Source organism: Macrobrachium rosenbergii, chromosome 4 (assembly GCF_040412425.1).
Source record: "Macrobrachium rosenbergii isolate ZJJX-2024 chromosome 4, ASM4041242v1, whole genome shotgun sequence".
NCBI lineage: Eukaryota > Metazoa > Arthropoda > Malacostraca > Decapoda > Palaemonidae > Macrobrachium > Macrobrachium rosenbergii.
The window spans coordinates 20,957,501-20,966,860 of NC_089744.1; the positions used below are offsets into that span (position 1 = coordinate 20,957,501).

The window sequence follows — 9,360 nt, forward strand, 5'->3', positions numbered from 1 at the left end:
TTAGGGCTATTTTTTTATTAACATCCCTTTTAGTGTGTTATTACAGGAAAATACCAGGTTGACATTAAAAGATTTTAACAATGATTTTATGGTTTCAAAAATACTAAAATAAGGCAGGCTAAGAGTGTTCTTAGGGTTTCTTTCTCCATGTTACTTTCACTGTAAAACTTTTGTGGGTTTTATTATAGCAAATATTTAGTATATGTGAAGGGTAACATAAACCTGTCCGTATTTTTCTTATGTAATCGATTTCTAAAGTAAATTTAATGGATGGTACCTGGCTTTTCAAATCAGAGGGTAAATCACTTACGGTACATCAATACCAGCAGGCAAAACAGCTAAAATATCGTCAACATTTCTCTACCACTTTAAAGGAGTATGAATGATATTAAATATCGTTTTTCTAAAAATACCATATACAAGTTTGAGAGGAGTGGTGATAAAGGGTTTCCCATTGCCATACCAAATATTTGATGGCAGAATCACCATTGAATATAAACTTACAATCACAAATGCACAACCTAGTGAATGAAATATGACTTGCAGGTAGAGGTAACTCATGATGGATTAGTTCGTTACTAAGATACTCTAAAATAGAATCTATAGGGACTTTAGTAAACAAAAAAGAGAACAAACATCAAAACTTACAAATCTATCAGCGGGGCAAAAAGTGATTTTGTTTATCAGCTAAATCTAGTGAATTATATATGTGAGAATCGGAGATAGTTCAAAGTAACGGGGACAAGAGCTTGGTAATATATTTTGAAAGTTTATATGATGAGCCAGCAGTGCTGACTATAGTCCGCATAGGATTATTTTCTTTGTGCGTTTTTACTAATCCGTACAAGTAAGGTAACCAGGGAAATTTTACTGACAACTGACCTATTAGTTCTTTTTTAATTTTAAGGATTTTTTCACTGTGCTATTGAAATTTTTTATCTCAAATTACAATACTATTCGACTTATCAGCTTTCGTGGTGTGGATTGCATTGTCTTTTTTAAGCTCGGTCAAACTTTTCTTATAACGAGCAGGAAAATTACATTCATGACTAACATTGGCAGCCCCATAAACAATACCTTTAATTATGTGAGTATGATTTTGAGGAAGATCAAAATATTATTCGAATTATTATAGGGTCGACGCGATCGTTAAAGCAGAGGTTCTTTATAATCTCCAAAAAAAGTTAAGTATACCTTAGTTTAACCAGACCACTGAGCTGATTAAGATAGGGCTCAAGGATTACTTATTTTACGTGGCTAAGAACCAATTGGTTACCTAGCTTATCAGCTTATTGTGGAATCCGAACTACATTATAGCGAGAAATGAATTTCTTCACCAGAAATAAATTCTTCTAATTCTTCATTGGCCGGCCAGAGAATTTTAGCCGAGAACGATATCGACCCGTCCAACGAGGAACTTATTTTATAATCACCATCTTATAATCTGTATGTTATAAGACAATGATACGACCTTTCTTGTAAACTTACTTTTATATTCAGTCTGACATGGCGAAGGCGTTGTCCCCACGTTGCCAAATGCCCCTCGAGTTTTTAAACACCCTTCCCATTTACCTTTTAATTATCAAAGAGGTTTAACCTCCTTGGCGTTTGTTAATGTTCCTGGGAGCAGTATACTTCTATGTTCCCTATTGCCTCGCTCGACACTCCTTCGAAAATAAAAGGCCTAATTGAATCTCTTTTTGACCTTCCTTGTGATTATCTCACGCTACTGGACTTACTTTTAATTTACTTGTTTTTGTGTCAATTTACTGTGTATATATACAGTATGTGTCTATATACGCGATATATATATATATATATATATAGAGTATATGTGTATATATATATATATATAATCTCCAATATATATATAAGAGAGAGAGAGAGAGAGAGAGAGAGAGAGAGAGAGAGAGAGAGAGAGAGAGAGAGAGAGAGAGAGAGCTATTGGCATTTGAAAAGGATTGTGTGTGTAGACCAGACCATAAATATACATAGGTTACACAAATAAAGCAGCTATTTAATTTATCATCTATTCATAATATGGTCCTGTTTCTTTCCAGTAAGAGTATTCATCACATTTTCTATTCTTATAGCTTTTTGGCTTACAGAACCAACTTTGCCATTTACTAGAATATTTCATTTTTTCTTTGTTTTTTGTATCAGTTTTTATCGTTATAACATACAAGATACCTTTACATGAATGCCCATACCCGATGAAAAATATCTATTGTGTTTTAACGCGTCTTTGATTATATCAAACGTTGGTACTTCCTTCCTTACATGAGTCTAAAACAGTTCTACGTAAAACGCTCTTGTCAATTTTGACCTCTGTCACGGTTCTCGGTTGATGCTTCTGCCGTTCCAGGAAAAATGTGCCGCATCTCTCTTCCTATCTTTGCCTTCTTTGCAAATCCTGCTGATTGTTCTCTCCGGTATCATTGTTGCTTCTGAGGCGCGTTGCAGTGTTTTTCTGATATCCGCAATGGGTCCACGGTTTGCCTTTTCTTTAGAAAAGTACTTAACGACCCTATGAACGATTTCTCGAGCCTGTGGATGAAGATTAACGGGAATGAGGATCCTTCCATCGTTCCATGTTGTTTGTAAGGCGACAGACTCCTTAATGCGTCAGTGAGTGTTTTGGCTGAACTTCCTTGTGGAGGCACGGGCTGTTTGACATCTTTATGCCCTGACTTAACATGAGAGAGGAACTGGCAGCGCTGGAAATTTTTTGTCACGTTTAAGAATAAATGTGTTGTTTTATTGTTGTTAAATGCTAGAAAATTACGAGGGCCTTTAATAATTGGCAAAAATTGATTAGCAACCAATTATGTTTTTGTTGTATAACTTATGCTGCCTTCATATACCATACAACGTGAGTGGGAATATTTGATGTGGCAGCGCCGGTCACCTCCCATGCCCTGCCCTTTTCGCCATGAAGGAGCCGATGGAGTATAGTGAAGGACCGTGTGTCGAAAGGCCTAGCAACCACTCCATTGCTGTTTCATTTTCCTTTGGCATTTGCCTTTATATATATATATATATATATATATATATATATATATATATATATATATATATATATATATATATATATATATATATATATATATATATATATATATATATACATATATATATATATATATGTGTGTGTGTTTATTTAGTATATATTTACATACTTATATATACATATTCAAATGTATATATATATATATATATATATATATATATATATATATATAAACATATTTATATAAACGTTATTTTATATGTGTATATATATTTATATGTATATATATATATATATATATATATATTATATATATATATATATATATATATATATATATATATATACATGTGTGTGCGTGTGTACTGTATGTACAGTATGTGAGTCATTCACCTTGGAAGGGAAATTTTTGTATCTAAACAGGATACGCAAACAAAGCTTGCTGATGACAATAATATTATCCCGGAAATACGTCAAAGAATCAATAATAAAAGTGTTAACGAGCTCCATACGCTACATCTAAATACAAAAAGGGTAAGTATTACGCAATTAAAAGCAAATGTTCTATTAAATGATTCGGTGTCAAACCGTGACTGACGAGTCCAAATTACCCGAACTGTGGAACAGATCCCAATAATTGTCAGCAGTTGATATTTCGACGCTCAACTTCTTTAAAGGCGCCACGAGAGAGCGTAACTAACGCCGGAGGACGCCGAGAAAGAGCCTGGGGTAGAAAATGGTCTGAAGAGCGTCGAGGGGGGGCCACGCTTGGCGGTCTAGTCACGTCAACAAACCGGAAAAGGTCAGATATCTTAAGAGGTTCTTCTACTGGAGAATAGAAGGAAGGAAGCCCGTTAGAAGACGCAAGAGGAGGAGGAGGATGAAGGAAGGCCTCTGGACTTGTATGTGCCGTCAGGAAAGGCTCTTCCCGGAATCACACTCTTGAGGGAACATTATTGAAGGCCAGCAGGTCGCGGCCTCCCTGGGGTAAGCTTGGCTGGCACACTCCGGTTTACTATATTTACATATACTGTATATATTTTTTACATGTGTGTGCGCCCATTTGTGTATGTGATGTGCGTCCATTTGTGTATGTGAAAGTTAACGATCACATTAAAAAATTAGGGATCTGTTAAATCCTTAACAGTTTTTATATGATTTTTGATGAAATTAATTTATACAAATAACATTATTTTAGTATTTATGCACATATATAAACATACACACATGTATGTATGTATGTATGTATGTATGTATGTATATGTATGTGGAGCTAATCAACACATGAGCGTATATTTCACAGAAATAAATTATGGCACCGGGATCTATCAAATGAATGGCAAAGGCACTGTCAACTGACCCACACAGGTATGTTAGGTGGCAGCCCGCCCAGGTAAAACATCAGGTACAGAAGTACCTACGTTCCAGCTTCGTTTATGACCTATGTGATTCAGTTGGTAGCGCCCTGGCCTTACATGTGAGTCAGAAATTTACACACACACACACACACACACACACACACACATATATATATATATATATATATATATATATATATATATATATATATATATATATATATATATATATATATATATATATATATATATATATATATTTGAATCTTAGTTGTCGGTGACATATCAATTATGGAGCATTAAGGTGGTAACGCGATAGGGTTCTACGGCTTACGTAAAGGAACTACGGATACCTGGATGCCATAAGATAAAAAAATAAATAGACCTAATTGTATATTTAGACAGTCTCTTGCTTATTTGAAAAGAATTCGTAATATACAGAGATAAATAAAAGGGTAAAACAAGGAAGAAATATAGCCGATAGAAAACTTGAAAAAATAAACGCTTAACGCAACCCAATGAAAAGACTGATTGTCTGAGTTACCTGGCGACAGAGGCGGCCTAACCTGACCAGGAAGGGTCGATTTTTATGAAGGGCAGTTGAGGAGGACAATGGGAGAAAGATGGAAGTTTGAGGAGAAAAACTTTTCCCAGCAGGCTTTGAAATTTTTGGGGTTAAGCGTTTTCAGTTTTCAACCTCTACGCAGCGGATTTCTCCAAACACAAAGAGCCGAGTCTCAGGCTTATGATTAGTTTTTTAGCCAAACATGGATTCTTCTGTAGTCTAAAAAAGATTGAGAAGATAACAATGATCATAATGTGAGAGAGAGAGAGAGAGAGAGAGAGAGAGAGAGAGAGAGAGAGAGAGAGAGAGAGAGAGAGAGAGAGAGAAATTGAAATTTCACCTGGCATTAACGTCAATAGTTGAAACGCCCGGTGACATCCAAAACCGATACCCTTCGCATCTTTGTTTTGTTCAACATTTGGTCTCGTCCCGAGCAGGATTAATTTTTGTCTCGAGCGAGTTACTGGCCAGTCAAAACAAAACCTTTTTCCTTGGAGTCCTTCAGGTCTTTTAGTTGTGCTTTTATATATATATATATATATATATATATATATATATATATATATATATATATATATATATATATATATATATATATATATATATATATATATATTTTTTTTTTTTTTTCTTTCTTTCTTTCTTGTACAGCTTTCGGTCTCAGTATTCTTAGTTAATTTTTCAATTCTTTACATTAAGTTATTTAACATTTTTTGGGGGGTATACAGTTCATAAACTTGAGAGCTAATGAGGTTCTATTTTGTTTGCTAAATTTTTATTCTTAAATTTCTTTCTTCGCGTTTACCAACGAGAAATCAAAATATTTGTTTACAAGAACGATTTGCGGTCAATTGTCGGGTTTCCTAGTATTACGTAGAAATGTGTATACAGATACAAAGATATTCACTGTATGGAAGCAAGCCGGTACATGCACATATACATATAAAAGCCTCATGTGCCTATATATATATATATATATATATATATATATATATATATATATATATATATATATATATATATATATATATATATATATATATATATATACTAGAATAAGTAAATAATCTACTTTTTCGTGCTTTGTGAGTTTTAATTAATGTGCGTATGTATATATGTATATATATATATATATATATATATATATATATATATATATATATATATATATATATATATTATATATATATATATATATATATATATATATATATATACATATATATGTATGTGGGTGTATTATGCATACACACAAAACACACACACAATATATATATATATATATATATATATATATATATATATATATATATATATATATATATATATATGCGGGGTAGGGTTTGGTGTTTGAGGAAAATTTAGGACATCAGCCACTAACTACCAACTTCATTTTTTAACTGTAGAAACAAGGCCGAGCGTCCTGGACAAAAAGCTTGAATAACATCTAGGTCATCAGCAGAACGTCGGCCACCTAACACACGCTGCACCACCCACTCCTAACTTTGCGCACACTCGCCCTTCGTTGACATTAAGACAACCCTTCCGTTCCAACTCCTCTTGTACTCCACCTAGCAAGCACCTTCTTTTGCTTTTTAATGCATGTGCTACCTTCTGGCTAGAGGTACAGAAAGTAGCTTCAAAAGAGTTCGTTCCTTGTTATGGGTTTGGTTCTAAGACCAAGACCTCTGGCTCTTAATAATTGAAGTTTCATATTTCAAAGAGATTTGTCTTTTGTCTGTTTCAGCTTCCTTTTCCATGGCTAATTCTAAATGTCGCAATACTATCCACATCCATAACATCTTATAACAGAAAAGATATAAAAACAACGGATGTTTATAGTGTAATTTCCCTCCATTTTCCATTTCTACATTTATGAAAGATAAAGATAATTTCGTAAGATAAAAGTCGTTCAGCCATTTCTTCCTGCATTTTGCCCATTCAAAAACACAAAACAGGTTTCTTCCTAGGAATTCTTCTGGTTTGAAATTGCATTTTCTGGCATGTGCATAAACATTCTAAGGATTTACGTATATTTAGAGATCCAACAAAATACACCTTTATGTGATAGATATGGTAAATGTTTTTTCTGATGGAAAATACGATTTTAAGCATATACCATCTAGGTCTACAAAGTTCAACAATGGGTATTGAAAAAGGATGAAAATTAGTCCCTAAGAATGTTGATTTTGTAAAAACCAGTTTTTAAACAATGTTTTATAAAATATTTTCAACAAAATAATTTATTACCAAGCTTTAGCTTTCAAAAATTTTTAATTTTAATCTTTTTTATTAAAGGTATTTTTTTTTCACCAAAATCGGAAAATAAAAACTTCCTTAATCAACTGGAAACTGAGCTAAACCCTACGTAGCTCCTTTGGTAAAATTTTATTTATTTTATAACTATCGGCAGATAATGTTAGATGACTAAAAATGAATTATAATCAATTTAATTCAGTAATTAATTGAAATGAATGGATGAAAATTGCTAAAAGAGATAATTTTATAAAGGCTTAAGGACTACCATCTTTTAAAGCACTCCCTTAAAAACAAATTTTCTTTCTTTCACTGAGATTTGTAGACTTGAAATCAAATAAGAGAGGTTTCATTTTCTTCGCCTAGATGACTGGGAGGATACTGGAAGGATATCTGAGCAGAGAAGGGCTTGCTTGTGCTTACCGTGGGAGAACAAGTTTAGGAGGTGTCAAAGATCCCTTGGCCGCTGGCCTCTTCTTGGCCCTGCCATGTTTCTGGGAGGGAAGAGTCTTGGCTCTGTCATCTCCATTTACCTCCACTTCAGCGTGGACCTCCGTGGCCGAATTATCTTACGCTCAACCCAATTACCGATCATAAGCTACGAACCATTCACGTATCATACTTGTCTAGCACTTTTTGAATCGAACTTCTTTTTGCTTTCTTTTCAATGCAGGTAACTCGACAGAACCGATATTATTAGAACCTCCCCTTCATAGCATCGTTGGCCCGGCCGAGATTCTTAGGCCTAATCCGGGATGCCTAATTTACACCTTACGCCCCGAAAGAGGATAGAATTCGGGAGATGTCGAGGGGCAGAGGCCGTACTCAGTAAAGCTGGGTCACGCTTCCCTCTCTCTCTCTCTCTCCCGCTCAACCGTGCGATGGCGAGTCGCGTGGGATACTGAGTAGAGTTTGGGGCGGATCTTCTTCCAGGGGCACTCGAGGATTCGAGAGAGAGAGAGAGAGAGAGAGAGACGGGGGGTGGGGGGGAGTGGTTCTCTTTCTCTTTTGTCTCCCCTCTTCTCAGTGCTTCTTCTATTTGGTTCTTGTTCATTTTATTGCCCTAATAACACTCTCATCCCACCTATACCTTTCTCTTATGTTGCCTATCTCTTCTCACCTGGTCTACCTGGTTCTCATTACCTGGCGGCCGTCATTTCATTGTGTTCTTGCTCTTTGTAATGGAGGAATGTCTCTCTCTGAGTAAATATATACAGTATATATATATATATATATATATATATATATGTATACTGTATATATATGTATACACATATATATTATATTTATTTATATTTTTTGTATATATAAATATATATATATATATATATATATATATATATATAAATATATATATATATACTGTATATATACATAAAATAATATATATATATATATATATATATATATATATATATATATATATATATATATGTGTGTATGTGTAATGTGTTCTTGCGTAATAAAATGTTTAGTATAAGAACTTCAACACGTCAAGTCACACATTTAATTGCCTCTACGTTTCAGGAATTCAGTTCCCCTCTTCAGGGCAAAAGCAGAGAAGCTAAAAAGAATCCATACATCAGAAGGAAGACGGAATACAATAGTAAAAAGTCTTATATGTGATGAATACGCTCAAATAAGCATGAAAATTAACGTAAAAGCAGAAATGGCGAGCAATGAAACACGAAATTAAGAGGAAGGAACGAAATTATCGAACACATTATTACTGTAACTGTTGTGTTCCGGAAAAGATTGCAAAACTTATTCGTCAAATAGTGAGTTGGTGAAATTTGGAAATTGTGTTTGCGTTTGGTTTCTATTCTCTATACTTCGGTCGCAAACAGTTTGTAACGCTGGTCATTTTGGTAATTCTGATAATAGCACCAATGGAGGTAATGTTGAACAGGCCTCTTCGTTATTCAACGCCCTTTTCATTTTAATGAAAAAACTAAATCTCTCTCTCTCCGTTCTCCCTCTCATTGCATGAAATTCTCTTTGCGGATGTCAACAATTTTGCCGGTTGACTAACTGCGAAATTTGGTCTCTGAATTCTGTTTATTTTAATGCCCAAATTTAATCTCTCTCTCTCTCTCTCTCTCGTATAACGCACTTCCCGCTCATTACACGGAATACGTTTTAGGTATGAATGAATCATTTCTCTGCTGAAT

General features: G+C 34.2%; 1 protein-coding gene across 1 annotated transcript in view; it reads right to left on the reverse strand.

The window, feature by feature from the left end:
• Positions 1-8,314, reverse strand: part of LOC136831055 (uncharacterized) — a 275,143-nt gene extending 266,829 nt beyond the window's left edge. Inside the window, exon 1 of the mRNA XM_067091004.1 lies at positions 7,613-8,314. The gene's annotated coding sequence lies outside the window, so the exon portion shown is untranslated. The remainder of the gene's footprint in view (positions 1-7,612) is intronic.
• Between the last annotated feature and the right edge of the window lie 1,046 nt (positions 8,315-9,360).